The sequence below is a fragment of the Entelurus aequoreus genome, linkage group LG02 (genome assembly GCF_033978785.1).
Source record: "Entelurus aequoreus isolate RoL-2023_Sb linkage group LG02, RoL_Eaeq_v1.1, whole genome shotgun sequence".
NCBI lineage: Eukaryota > Metazoa > Chordata > Actinopteri > Syngnathiformes > Syngnathidae > Entelurus > Entelurus aequoreus.
In genome coordinates this window covers 60,014,175-60,030,442 of record NC_084732.1, presented here as the reverse complement: position 1 = coordinate 60,030,442, position 16,268 = coordinate 60,014,175, and positions in this window count along the sequence as shown.

Sequence of the window (16,268 nt, the reverse complement as noted above, 5' to 3'; positions counted from 1 at the left end):
CAATAAGCACTCCTTAATTAACTCTCCGTCAGAAAACGCCTTACTTTTTCTGGCGATTTTGTGAGAAATTATGAAACTTGTCCTGACAGCTGCATCCCTGGAGGTGTGAAATTTGGCAAAAAGTCCTTGTTGGGTTTGCAGTTTTACCATCAACGCATCAGCCTCCCTTCCGCGCACTTCATCAGACACATTCCGGTATTTTTCCTCGTGCTTCGTCGTGTAGTGGTGATTCAAATTATATTCTTTAAACACAGCAAGCTGTGTACCACAAATTAAGCACTCGGCTTTACCTTTAATTTCTGTAAAGAAATACTTGGCAGTCCATGTCTTGTTGAAAACACGCCATTCGTCATCAACCTTTCTCTTTTAGCGTCTCATCACTTGTCGCTGTGCACCTTCATTCACAGGTTACACATGGACATACGTCCATAAATAACAATTTTCAAAATAAAAGCAGCACAGTTGTATTGCACGCACGACATAGAGGATTTTTTTAAACTTTATTTTGTAATTTGTGATTGCCGCTGCTCACATTCACTCACAATCACACACACGCATACGTCCACACGGAAGTAATACAAATAACGCTTTTCAAAACAAAAGCAGCACCGTTTTATTGCACACTCGACATAGATGCTTTTTAAAATGTATTTTGTAATTTACGATTTGCCTCACGCGGGCCGGACAGGGACGCACAAAGGGCCGGATGTGGCCCGCGGGCCGCAGAATGCCCAGGTCTGGTGTAGATGCACAACCCTCCCACTCTGCTTTTACCTGAGTCTTTGATCCAATCAAAGCTGTGAAGGCTACGGCCTGTTAGTAAAAGAGCTATGTCGAGTGTAGCCATGAACGATTCTGTGGTGATAATCAAGAAGCTGTCCCGTTTTTTGGAAGATGGATCTGGTGTTGGTCCGAAGATACTCTGAATCTGTGGCCTGTGTGATTTTCACGCTAGCCTTGCTACCATGCCCTCTCTGCAACCCTTAATTTGTTTACAATGCCTTTGCCGCCGTCGTCGTCTTCTATTCGGTCTGAGGACAAGCCACAGTGAGTCCTGAGCTCGAGGGATGTCGTCTGGGATGTGATAAGACTGACAAAACTGACCGGTCATTTCTATGCAACACATCAATCCAACTGACCGTAATGTGGTTAGGGTGTATGAAGTCCTGAGACCATTCACACAATTACATTTATTACAGTGTCTGTACAAGCTGCCATTTTGACAAAAACAATTTAAACAATAAAGTAAAACAAATATAAGGAACTAAACCACAATACACTACAAGTCAACTATAATAAACAACAATACACTACTACAAGTAGTACAACTACAAGAAACTACAATACAGTACTTTTTGGCTGGTACGCCGTCGTGGCCGAGGAATTGCAGCTTTGCCTCTTTATTACAGTGGAAATGAGGGTAGAAAAGCCTACTATAGCATACATTACATCAATGGTGACATGGTGGAACCACTAGATGCAAACGACGTCCTGGAGGCAGGTTCTGTGGAATGCTAATATAGTTGTTGTGGAAAGACTGTCTCTTACCTGCTGAAAAACAGGCTATGTGTGTTGGGATTACACAAATGAAAAACAAAGTAGCAAAGTTAATGAAGCACTCCCAAAACATTTGGCATGACTCAGTGGCGGATGCTGGTCTCTCAAGGAGGGAAAGCTCAATTTCAGCCTACATCATAAAATGTGTTGGTTTATTTATACGTAAATTCTACCATCCGTTCCTTTTTAAGAAAGTGATCTGTGACCCTGTCGTACCAAGAAGGCGTCTTTTCCAAGGATTTGACTAGTGTCCTCTCAATGGCCAGCGGAGCTAGGCTGCTTAAACGGCCTTGGCCCATGGGTGTAAGACTTCCATCTATCCATTTTCTACCGCTTGTCCCTTTCGGTGTCGCGGGGGGTGCTGGATCTTAGCTGCATTCGGGCGGAAGGCGGGGTACACCCTGGACAAGTCGCCACCTCATCGCAGGGCCAACACAGATAGACAGACAACATTCACACTCACATTCACACACTAGGGCCAATTTAGTGTTGCCAATCATCCCCAGGTGCATGTTTTTGGATTGAGCTGCTTTAAACAGGGGAAGCTCCTCACTAAACTTGCAGATGTAGCTCCAAACGTTGCCCCTAATGACAATAGTTTGTACACCTGTGTGCATTATAAATGTATGTTTGTTGTTCAATTAAAAAAACAAAACAAAAAAAACATTCAAATTATCTGCCATTATGTGCAGCTTGCTACCTAGCTAGCGAGCTAACTGGGACTGGCGCAAGGCTAGTGCGAAGTGTGTCCGCCTTTGAGTACTTTAGACGGTGGAGGGCTCAGCAGCACCCACTGCTCGGTAAGGACAGAAACTGCAGAGTGAACGAAGTCAGGCTCCAAACACAAAAAACCACCAGAATTAGAAGCTCTATTTGTCGCTAGTCTTTTTAACAAAGAAAATGTCGCTAAGAGGATTTAGAAAGTCTCCGGTTCAACTCAGAACAACAGAATGAATGTAGAAAAATGCTCCCGCGGACGTTTACAACACAAGATTGCGAAATCGCTCATTTCACTGTCAATCAGCGAGGGAATCAAACTTAGACAGATCATCCAATCATCATGCAGAAGTTGAGCGTCCGGGCCAGCCGAGGCCAGCCCACTGCCCCATTGACCCCCAGAGACGATGGGCGGGGGCAAAGCCTAGCATTTATCCAATGACTCGTCTTGTTTCGCTGCAGTGTATGAACTCTGTGGACGGCGAGCGTCTACAGAGTTTAAAGCACCGGGAAGCTGTGGGAATGAAAGAGAGGAAAGCCTCGTCTTTACCAGTATTAAGAAGCTGATTCTGAAAGAAAGAGCGCGTTGTAGCGCATATTTAGTCCATAACATGTACACACAACACTACATATTTAATCACTTATTTTTTGACATTTTAGAGGAAGCTGAGCTTCCCTTGCAGTCTTAGAGCAATCGCCACTGCCACGACTGTACCGCTTTTGTAAAACGTGATCGCTTGTACTTCTGGTTACAATGTCATGATCACACTTCTCTCTGTGGCTGAGGAAGCTCAAAGCAAAATCACAAATAGAAAACTTACGACTGCACTTTGCCACAATGCAAACACCAAAACTGCAAATTGACATGACAGAAGAAATCCTTCAACACAGCAATATATTATATAATATTAATTAATGATGCAGGCTGCCAGTGGTGTGCTCTTATGTGGCTAAGCAAAGTTGCATAATATCTTTAAAAGTACCATATGTAGTAATGTGGCCAGAAATGATACTGCAATCACGGTCAAAATGTTGTAGTCCCCTCCCACTCTCCTTGACTGAGGTTGCCAGATACACAGCCGAATCCAAATCCTACTCCAAGGAACTTCAAATGGCAATCGACGAGTCCTACGCTGTAGGTTTCTCTTGTTTATGCTTCTTGCAAGATGGTTTACTAAGTAATTATGCCACATTTTACTGATGTCAATTAGCCAAATGTATTTGTAAAGTTACGCAGCAATATTTTAGTCGATTGTTGGCATTACCCTGTTAAAATGTCTAGTTTGACCGCACGGACCACCATGGAAATAACTATATATAATAATATATAATATATTATATATCGCATAGTTCTACTTCGATGGCAAGCCAAGGCCAACAGTAAAATTACCGCCACATTTGGTTAAACATAACTCTATGTTGCATCCAACCTGACGCACTGCATTCTCTTCCATGTAGGCACATCAAAGGAGCATCATACACAAGTACAAACAGACGGAGTAGACATTGAAAGGGTAAAATAAACTAGATTTTTGGGTGTAATAATAGATCTCATATAAAAAATATGCAACATAAGAAATATTTCAATAATGAACAAAGCAAAATATGTTTTGGACCAAAACTCATTCAATAATCGCTACGGCTCGCTAGTGTTACCATATCTGAGTTATTGTGCAGAAATATGGGGTTACAAAAAAGATCAATTAAAATAACACATAATGTTGGATATTGAGAACAAAAAAACACTTTATTTATTGAATCACAAATATTGAAATTCAACGATTTGGTAAAATTGCAAACAGCTATAATGAAAAGTTGAAAAAGAAAAATGGCTCCCGTGAGCAACGTGAGCTGAGACCGTCTCTACACAAGTCCCAGTATGTAATGTTATAAATGGCATAAACGCGCTAGTGACACAAGATTTGAAGTCGTTTTCGCTATATATATCCACCCCTCTGCAATTGGTGAGATATATACTCCTCACGAGGGTGATTTGGCTGAAGATAAGGTGCCTCGAATGCCGAGTGGCCCATTGTTCCCCTGCAACCATGCCACAACGCAGATCAAGGGAATCTAAACGCGTCCATGATCAATTGTTTTCTAGTGATTTGGAAGAAAATGCAACGTTTACTCTGGACGTTCGAAAAATGTTGCAAGCTATGGTTGAAAAACTTGGAAAACTGGACATTTTGGATTAACTAAAAACTGACGTTTCTGAGCTGAAAAAAATCATTCGAGTACAATCACACTGAAATGGTGGAGATAAAAAAGTTACAGACAACGCTAAAGGTTGAGTTAACAAGCCTGAAACTCGAAACTACTAGACTAACAACGGAGGACGAAAAATTAAAGGCGGACCTGTTGGAACTCCGCTGCAGGAGCTTGCGGGACAACCTGCTGGGGATTAGCGAAGATGGAAGAGAAACTTACAGCATCGCGGAGAACCTCGTCAGAGCATTTCTGAAGGAGCAACTCGGCATCCCGGAGGAAGAAGTCAAGAGGATCCAAATGGAACAAGCACACAGGATTGGCAAACGCAAGGAGGATGCTAGACCGAGACCTATGCTTGTAAAGTTTACTAACTTCAAATGCAAAGACGAAGTGCTTGCTTTCTCCAAAAGACTGAAAGGTACTACATTCTTCAAGACCAGCCAATACCCAATCGAGGTGGTGGAGAAACGACGAAAGTTAATTCCAATTATGAAGTCCTTTAGGCAGAAAGGACAACAAGCTCAACTTGTTGTCGCTAAACTCTACGTTAACGGTGAGCTGTACAGAAGCATGTGAGGAACAATAACAATGTCGCGCAGTGATTGCGTCATTGCGACATCGCCATGGTGACGACTTGACGGATATGAATTGACATTTTGTTTTGGAGCTTTTTAGTTTATTCTGGGACCGGACAATGTAGTTAGATGTTGGGAAACGGTCAGCGAATAATATATTTTGAGGGTTATGTGTTTGTTTGTTTCGTGTGCTGTGGTGTGAATGGTGTGTCTGTGGGTTTATTAGAGGGGCTATTGGTTTCCTCGGAAATAGCAGATGATGCTGTAGTTTTTAGTTACAAGATTTTCATGTTTATGAAACTTATGGTATTAAGAAAATTAATAACATATATAATGAATTTACTCAGGTCATATGGTTAGGAACAATAATGAAGTTGGAATAATTAGTTATCATTGTAATGGTCTTGCAGACAACAGAAAAAGAAAACTTATATTTATGTGGCTGAAGGAAAAAAAAACAAGATATTTTTTGTCTTCAAGAAACGCATTCAACAGATTTAGATGAAGAAAAATGGAGAAAAGAATGGGATGGTCCGATTTTCTTTTCACATGGTCACAGAAATTCAACAGGTGTTATGATTTAGATAAAAAAAACTTTTTAATTTTCAATTCTACTCTATGGAAAAAGACTCACAAGAACACTGGTTAATATTAAATATGATTATTCAGGGTCAAAAGATGTGTGTCTTGAATCTGTATGGGCCAAATGTTGATGAACCTTCCTTTTTTTAAGAAATAAGTGACATGTTGCAAGAACAACAAGGGGAAATTATTACTGTGGGGGACTTTAATGTTGCCTTGGATAAAGTTCTGGACCAAAAAGGGAATTTTTCAATAGATTATCATCCTCAATCTTTACAAAAGATTCAAAATGTTATGGATGCATTTGATTTCATTGATATCTGGAGTGTTACGTCTTTGACGCATGGCTGCAATTGTAGCATTCCTTCCAATACAGAAAACAAGCAGGAGCGGCGTAAAGGGAAGATTAAGGTATATTTTAATAAATTAAACGCAGGACAAAAATACAACACTGCAGACGCTAGCAAGCGTGGAGCTAAACAAAAAACAAAATGTCACCAAGGGTGAAAAAACGGGGAATGCTGGAGGACAGAATAATCTCAAGAGCGAGGAGAAAACCAGGGGAACGTAAATGTTGCCTATCGCAAACATTGACCCAGCAACTATTGCTGGGTGACAGGAAACTATAAAGGGGAGTGATTAACCAAAACACCTGGTGGGAACACTTGCTAAACTAAGACAGGTGAGGAGAATCAGTGCCCATGGAAACCAACAGTAAACAGGGAAAGAGTGTGCACCCAGGAAACAGACTAAAACAGAAACATTACCAACATAAATCATGCCATGATCCGGGTAACGGATCATGACATGGAGATTTAAAAATCCTAGGTTAGTACGGTATACATGGAGAAGACAAAACCAGGCAAGTCGTATTGACTATTTTGTTATATCATTTTCATTGCTAAACAAAGTGACTGCAATATCAATCGATGATAAATTGTGTTCTGATCATAATTGTATAGGATTAAATATTGCAATTGAAAATAATACACATGGGCCCAGATATTGGAAGTTTAATCAAATGCTTACACAGGATGATTAATTTATTGAAAAAACAAAGCAATTTATTGCTGACTTTTTTTAAAATAATGTAGGATCATCAAATCCCCAAATAGTCTGGGAAGCCTTCAAATGTTGTTTTAGGGATATGCCATTGCATACTCTTCATAGAAAAAAAACAACTTAAAATGGCAGAACAGGAATTAAAGAAAGAAATTAAGCATTAACAAACAAACATTGATAGTAATGATAATCCAACTAGTGAGCAACTGAATTCCTTTACAGCCAAACAAGAGGAGTTAACAGACTTAGTTGAAAAACAATTATTGAAAAGTTATGACTGCAACAGAGCAATCTGGATGAAAAAAGGTGAGAAGTGTTCAAAATTATTTTTAAATATCCAAACAAAAAAAAGTTCTAAAAACAAAAATTTCCACACAACACATTGTTGAAAGAATGGAAAATTACTTAATTTTTTTTTTTTCTAATCCGGTAATCCCTCCTGAAACTACATTTTTTTCCCCAGAAAATTATGAAAGAAAATTGAATTCAGAAGAAAGCCATTCATGTGAAGGCCTCATTAGAGAGGAATAACTTGTGGATGCTGAACCCCAGGATTATATGGAATACCTATTGAGGTTTATCAAGTATTTTATGAAGAGGTTAAGAAACCATTGCTTTCTAGTTTTAATTACTCATATAAAACAGGTTTTTTGTCTAACACTCACACAGAAGGTCTTATTTCTAATTGAAACAGGAAATAAATGGTCAGTATAAAGACCCAGTTTATCTAAAAAATTGGAGACCTATAACACTTCAGTGTTACGATGCTAAGATCCTGGCAAAATGTTTGGCTACACGATTTAAGTCTGTTTTGTCAAATATTATTCACCAAGATCAATCAGGTTTCCTACAAGGAAAAAAACATAGGAAACAATATTAGACAGTTATTACAAATTATAGAAAATTATAATATGGAAAATATAAGAGGATTAATTTTTGTAACCGACCTGGAGAAAGCATTTGACAAAATTAGCTTAGATTTTATTTGTAAAAACTTAGTTTTTTTTCAATTTCGGCAACTCCTTATTACACTGGATCAAGACGCTGTATAACAGGTGGGGCAATTAATTTTTACCAGGGGCCGCATGAGCAACCTGAGCACTGCTGGAGGGCCACACCGACAATATTTCAATTAAATTTTGCTCAAATTATTTTTGGTATACCGTAAGATAGATAATAATAATATTTTCATTTAACCTAACTTATCTTTATACAAAAGCAGATGGCTTTTGATGGTTTTATTTTTAACACTTTCTTACACAACACTTCCTGATGTATATTACAATACAAAAATGTCAATTTCTGTCACTTCATTCTGCATCCTCTTTGTTGTGAACGTAGCACGCCTGTAAGGTGATTGGCGAAGAAGGAAGAAGCGTTGCTGTTGCGGAAATGAGGAGTGAGGATGGACGTGCGTGTGGAAAGAACGAGATAAGTTGAGCTGTGTTAGTATAGCATGCTCAATAAAAGTTTAAAAAGAGCTTCAGACTTGGTGTGCACTTCATCTGGACGCTACAATTGATGTCACAAGTGGGATGAAATGCCTCCCAGTTCGCCATCAAACCTGGGAGTCTTCATTGAGGGCGGAATTCCCCCGTGGCAAGCAGCGTGGCTGCACCTGTAAACTCTCTCTCTCTCTCTCTCTCTCTCTCTCTCTCTCTCTCTCTCTCTCTCTCTCTCTCTCTCTCTCTCTCTCTCTCTCTCTCTCTCTCTCTCTCTCTCTCTCTCTCTCTCTCTCTCTCTCTCTCTCTCTCTTTGCGGCGAGCTCCTCACGTGGCACGTACCTCCCGATGACGTAGCACACAAACAGTGCAGTATGCGCAAAGTTTTACTTCTGACACCAATTGTAGCGTCCAGAAGAAGTGCACACCAAGTCTGACGTTCTTTTTAAACTTTTATTGAGCAAGCTATACTAACACAGCTCAACATATCTCGTTCCTTCCACACGCACGTCTCCTCACTCCTCATTTACGCAACTCAAGAACACAACATCAACTTCAGCAGGTCGTTACACTATATTCTTTAAAGACAGCAACGTGTGTACCACAAATACGCACACGGCTTTACCTTTACTTGGCAGTCCATGTCTTTTTTAAAACACGCCATTCGTCATCAACTTTCTCTTTTTAGCGTCTCGGGATAACCGTGCATCACTTGTCGCTGTGCGCCTTCACTCACAGGACATACGCACATATAACACTTTTCAAAATAAAAGCTGCACAGTTGTATCGCACGCACGACAAAGATGTTTTTTAAAATTTATTTTGATTGCCGCTGCGCGCACGAGCATACGTCCACACGGAAGTAATACAAATAACGCTTTTCAAAACAAAAGCAGCACCGTTGTATTGCACACTCGAAATAGATACTTTTTAAAATTTATTTTGTAATTTATAATTGGCCTCACGCGGGCCGGACAGGGACGTACAAAGGGCCGGATGCGGCCCGCGGGCCGCAGAATGCCCAGGTCTGCTGTATAATAAAACTAACTGTAGAATTATCAATAATGGATACATCTCTGGGACAATACCTCTATTAAGAGGTCTAAAACAAGGGTGCCCTTTGTCTCCATACTTATTTATTATTGCTATGGAAATGTTGGCGATTAAATTAGATTGAATACAAATATTGAAGGGCTCAGTAATAATAATATTGAAAGTAAAATAACAATGTATGCAGATGATACATGCTGCTTTATCAGCCCCAATCCTAATTGTTTGCGGAACCTTCTTAATCTTTTGGACATATTTTCACAGCAATCTGGGTTCAAGCTTAATTATGATGAATGTAAAATATTAAGGTTCGGAAATCTAAAGGGAACGTCCTTTTGAATGGAATGCAAAGTGCCTGTTTTCTGGACAGATGGACCAGTTAACATACTATGTGTTGTTGTCCCAGAGAAGCTGGAAGATCTTGGCTCAGTAAATTATGATAATCGACTAAGAAAGCTGGATAAAATTATGAAATTATGGAAAGGGAAATCCTTAACCTTGTATGGTAAAATATCTATTGTCAACTCGTTAATTATTCCTAAATTTATTTATTTGTTTTTGTCATTACCAGCTTCATCACAAAACTTTTTAAGGTTTATGAGCGGAGGGTCTTCGATTTTGTCTGGAACAGCAAACCAGAAAAGATTAAAAGAAAGGTTTTGTACAATGAATATAAATATGGGGGCTGAAACTTCTTAACCTTGAAGCTTCGTGTCTGTTTTTAAAAGCATCAATTGTTCCAAAGATGTATTTAAACATTGAGTGGTACACAAGTGTCCTGTTGGACAAAAAACATGTACTGTATCAAAATAAATTGTATCCATTTTTACAAGTGATGCCCTTCCATTTTCCTTATGTAGAGAGTCTGCTGGGAAACATGGCGGGGTTCATAAAGGAAACAATCCACTCATGGTGGTGTTTTCAATTTTATGTGCCAGAAAAAAGAGATAACATTTTGCAGCAGATAATATGGATGAACTCTAATATTGTAATAGATGGAAAGCCTTTCTTTTGGAAAAATATGTTAGAAAGAGGAATCATTTTTGTCAATGATATTATCAATGAGAATGGTAAGATTATGAAGTATGATGAATTTAGAACTATTATGGTGATGCTTGTTCAAGCTTTTCATTTAAATAACTAACTGGAGTAATGGGAAAAGATGGAAACAAATAATTAATTATGGAACTACTAAATTATTAGTTTGTAAACCTCTAATAAGAAATTATAGTTGGCAAACAGGAACTAAAATAAATAGAAAAATATATAATTTTTATTTAATAAAGATATCTTTGAAGGCTGCTCCATATAACACATATGGAAAATGGGAAGACTTTTTTGACTGCCCGTTGCCGTGGGATGCAATATTCAAATTAATCTACAAAACTACTATCGATGTGCAAAATCGTTATTTTCAAATTAAAATTATTTATAACTTCTTACCCACAGGAAAAATGTTAAAACTATGGAATATGACAGAGTCAGATGATTGCCAATTTTGTTGTCAGGAGCCTGAATTTGTTTTGGTATTGTCATATTGTGTCTTCGTTTTGGGTGGAAGTTGAAAAAATGTGTTTAAGGATTGGTTTGTTTATGAAGCTTGATGTGGTTTCTGTTATTTTAGGAGAGTTCATTGATAGTCATGATTTAGTCAATTTAACTATAGTACTCGTACTACTCGGTAAAATGTTTCTTTTTAAGGCCAAAAACAGATATTCACTTAGTATTACTTTCTTTAAAACATTTATTCAGTATTTTTTAACTTTAGAAAGTTATATGGTTGAAAACGGTAATGATGCCAAAAAACATTAAAAAAAGATGGGAAGTCCTCAAATGCTTGTTTTGAAAATGTATTTTTTTTTTATAGATTATATTGTGTTCCCTAATTTGAGTGTGCATAAATGAAGGTGTGTGTTGCTGAGTCCGACCTGGACATAATCTGTACTGTACATAAATGCTTATTTTGAAAATGTAATTTTGTTTGTAGATTATATACAATCTGTTGTTGTGTTCCCTAATTTTCAGTGTACATAAATGAAGGTGTGTGTTGCTGAGCCCGACCTGGACATAATCTGGACTGGACCTGGTTTTAAGAACCCTTTAAACAATCTAATTTCATTGATAACCTGGTCTGGTGAAGATAAGGTCCTTTTTAAAAAAATAAAATAAAATACATAAATAAATAAATAAAAAACATTTTCTTGAATGAAAAAGAAAGTAAAACAATATAAAAACAATTACATAAAAAATAGTAATTAATGAAAATATCAGTGGACCAGCAGCACACACAATCATGTGTGCTTCAAGGACTGTATCCCTAGCAGACTGTATTGTTCTATATTGTAGGAACCAGGGGCCGTACTTATCAAGCTTCTTAGAGTGCCATTTTACACTTAAGTCCTGAGAATTTGCGAAATTTAGTCCTACTCTCAAACTTAAGAATAAAAGCTTTTTATCAACGTTCTTAAGTCTAAGAATCACTCCTACTCTCCACGATATTTAAGAGACCTTCAGAGGTGTCTTAAGTGGTTAGGAGTTGCCAGCAGGGGATGGCACTGAGGCGAGAGAGACGTGTGCGAACGTTCAGGGAGCAGAACAATGTCCTGGATTTGTTTGATGACGAGCAGCTGATCAAACGGTATCTAAAGACAGAGCGGGTATTATAGTTTTCCTTGTTGATTTCTGCATGTGGCTGCAGTGGGCTAGTGTATATAGAGCCACCCACACCAGTTTCAAATTAGTTGCCTAATTAATGAATTGGAAAGAAAATGTTATGAGAGTAGCGTATGTGTGTGGCCGTGAGGTGAGTGACGTCAGTGAGTGTGTGGGCGAGAGAAGAGAGGGAGCGGTAGCGTGAGTGCCGGCGGGGACTAGTTTGTTTTGTATTATTTTGTAGTTTATTGTCAAAATATACACTCCCATTGTCCACTTAAATATTTCCAAGATATTTCTTTATTCTTAGACAACGGATTCCCTTCCGTGATTGGTCATTTCTATGGACACAGAAATGACGTCACCTAAAATTCCGTTTACGGCACATAGTAATGTCGTAATTCAGCTCTGAGTGTGACACTTAAGATTCAGTCCTACACTTCGCTGAAAGTGTGAGTAAGACGCTTGATAACTAACTTTTAAGTGCAGCTTTCAGCGAAGAATTTATTTACTCTTAAGTCAACTCTTAGCAGACTTCTTAGGAGTAATTCTAAGAAGCTTGATAAGTACGGCCCCAGATTGATAATAACAGAAAGAAACAAAACCTTTTGTGTGAATGAGTGTAAATGGGGGAGGGAGGTTTTTTGGGTTGGTGCACTAATTGTAAGTGTATCTTGTGTTTTTTATGTTGATTTAATAAAAAAAATTAAAAAACAGCTAAAATTATTTACAAAGCAAACTATAACCTGCTACCCAAGAATATACAACAAATCTTCTCAACTAAAGAGGAGAAATATAACCTTAGACGAAAAACTAACTTAAAACATTTGTATGCACTTACAACATTTAAGACCTTTAGCATATCAGTATGTGGAGTTAAACTATGGAATGGATTAAGCAAAGAAGTTAAACAATGTACTAATATGATCCAGTTTAGGAGGTTGTTCAAATTAATAGTGCTTACAAAGTACAAGGAAGAAGAATTATGAGAAATACCTTCAACCTTATTGAAAACGGGATATTCTTCATTTCAGTATGTTTACCATATAACTGACTTAATTATATATTGCATGTATTGCAGTGAATGTATTAATCATTCACTGATGTAATTGTGTTACAGAAAGAAGACAGTAAATGAACGTATGTATTTGAAAACGCTCTGAAGTGGAAAAGGGGTAGGATTAAATAAGCTTTGCTTCTTCCTACTCCTTTTCGGACATGATGTAAAGAGAAATTATATGAAATTATGTGTGATGTAATATACTGTAAACGTGTTCATGTTCAAAATAAACTAAAGTCAATCAATCAATCAATCAATCAATCAATCAATCAATCAATCACCATCTTTCAGTGCAGAGTGCGATTCTATGAGCCAACCCACGTTACGCAAAAACCACGTTACGCATAAATCATATCGCCGGAGCGTGTGTGTCCCTCCCGAGTCTGGAAGCCCAGCCCACCATTATTTTTTATTTAAACGTACTAGCGCTATAAAAAAAGAAAATACTTTGACTTTTGTTTGATTACTCAAAGTATTATTACAATATCCAGAATTGTTCATATGTCTCCGATGTGCACATCAATCAGTCTGAGGAGTAAAAGTTGGCACTTCCTAATGTGAACTGTTACCCAGCATCAACCCTGTGTGTCGCTAAAGTATCCACAGCTTGTAGAAAAGTGCGTATGACAGCTATGGAGTTGCTGTGAAAAAGGGCGTAGGCAAGTTTTTGTGCGTATGCAAGCTTGTTACATTAGGGCCCAGTTGCACTAATTTGCGCATTGTTCCAGCACCTGTAAGGGACAAGCGGTAGAAAATGGATGGATGGATGGGTTTTCACTCAAATATCAATACAATTATTTAAAACAATTGTCAGAAGGACAGTGGAGACCCACTAGCTGCCGGGTAAAGTGAAGGGTGTTGCCCCGAGCATACATCGGCCCTGGAGAAGTGTCTCCCCTGCGCTCTTCGACTACGGTCTGGGAGCAGGAAGCAGGAAAGGTGCAAAAAAAAGGAAACATTTATTTTTGATTCATTGCCAATATTGTTTGTTTGTTTTGTATTATTTTGTAGTTTATTGTTGAAATATACACTCCCATTGTCCACTTAAATATTTGTAAGATATTTCTTTATTCTTAGACAAGGGATTCCCTTCCGTGATTGGTCATTTCTATGGACACAGAAATGACGTCACCTAAAATTCCGTTTACGGCACATAGTAATGTCGTAATTCAGCTCTGAGTGTGACACTTAAGATTCAGTCCTACACTTCGCTGAAAGTGTGAGTAAGATGCTTGATAACTAACTTTCAGCGAATAATTTTTTTACTCATAAGTCAACTCTTAGCAGACTTCTTAGGAGTAATTCTAAGAAGCTTGATAAATACGGCCCCTGATCATGTTTTATCAATTCTACAGGTAAAGAATTGGGTCCCAAGCAGAATTCAACTCTTTACTTTCTACTGTTTTTGTTTTTGTCATGTCTGTGTTCATGTTTTTGTTTGGCCATGTGCTGTTTTGTTTTTTGGACACTTCCTTAGTTCCTTGTTTCACTTCCTGGTTTTGTTTGTCACCATAGCAACCATTAGTTTCACCTGTTCCACGTTTGGACTCACACACACCTGTCTCACGTTTTCACAGTCATGTCACGCACCTGTTCACAGTTAGTCACGCACCTGTTTTCACTTATCATGTCACTATATAGGCTTTTCTGTTTCTGTTGTTCGTCCTGGCGACATCACACAATAATGCCATGTTCACAGTTCCTTGTCACGTTAGTTCTTGTTTCATCTCATGCCAAGTAAGTTTTGTTTATTGTTCATAGTTTTGTGCCCACGTGCATGTCTTTTGTTTCATAGTCTAGTTTTCTACTTCCGCCTTTGTGCGCGCTTTTTGTTTTGTCATAGTCATGTTTTTTCCTCTGCGGTGAGCGCTTTTTGTTTATACCTTTTTGTTTGAGTTAAAAGATTAAACATGTCCTCACCTGTACGCCACGTATGGTCCAATTCTTTTGCACCACGGGAGAGCAAACCACGCCAAAGACCAAGTCTTGACAGATGTCGCCAGCATAAGAGCTCTCCCGCAAGATTGGACAAAGGAACGTGGGAGGTCCTGCGCGCCATGGAAGCCGAGACACTCCGCCATTCCCCCATGGAGCGCAGGGATCTCATGTGGGGTCCGACCGGCAAACTGGTGCCGATCAGCTCCCTTTGGCCCGGGGACGTTGGCACGTCATCCCTGTCCCGGAAGCGGCGCTCCAGACCGAGGACGTCAGGGAAGGTGAGCGGACAGCACGCTGCGCTCCTGCAAGCTCCTCCCCCTCCGGGCGGAAATGGAAGTCAGCCAGCCTGGCAGCTCAAGGAGCACTCCACAGACCTGGAGATTTTTTTCCCAAATTCTTTACCGGTTCAATCCAAGCCACCCAAATTCCATGCCCCGCCCCCCAGGACTCATGCCACGCCCAAGTCACACATTTTTTTTTCACCCACAAAAGCCCAGGTGGGGGGGAAAGAAAGACTTTTTGGACAGTTTGGAGGGGAGGATTCTGCCCCCCTCCTGACCACCCTCCACCCACCCAAAGAAACGATTCCAGACTGCAGGGCGCGCGTCTGGTATCCGCTCCTTGAGGGGGGGGCTAGGGCTGGGAATTGTTCAGGTGGGGTGGCTCAGCATCGTCACGCCAAGCCACAGCCTCCAGCACGACCACCACCACCTGTCTTTCGACCTGCCAAGCCACAGCCACCAGCACGGCCGCCACCACCAGTTTTTCGACCATGCCAAGATCCACCTGCTCCACGCCCAGCTCCACGCCAAGCGCCACCAGTACCTGCTCCACGCCAAGCGCCGCCAGTACCTGCTCCACGCCAAGCGCCGCCAGTACCTGCTCCACGCCAAGCGCCGCCAGTACCTGCTCCACGCCAAGCGCCGCCAGTACCTGCTCCACGCCAAGCGCCGCCAGTCGCAGCTTCACGCCAAGCGCCGCCAGTCGCAGCTTCACGACGCCAAGCGCCGCCAGTCGCAGCTTCACGACTCCAAGCGCCGCCAGTCGCAGCTTCACGACGCCAAGCGCCGCCAGTCGCAGCTTCACGCCGCCAAGTGCCGCCCGTGGCTGCCCCACGCCGCCAAGTGCCGCCCGTGGCTGCCCCACGCCGCCAAGTGCCGCCCGTGGCTGCCCCACGCCGCCAAGTGCCGCCCGTGGCTGCCCCACGCCGCCAAGTGCCGCCCGTGGCTGCCCCACGCCAAGACCAAAGCCAAGACCAAGACCCGCCAAGTGACCGAGACCAAGAACCGCCAAGTGACCAAGAACCGTCAAGTGACCAAGACCAAGAACTGCCAAGTGACCAAGACCCGCCAAGTGACCAAGACCAAGACCCGCCAAGTGACCAAGACCAAGACCCGCCAAGTGACCAAGACCAAGACCCGC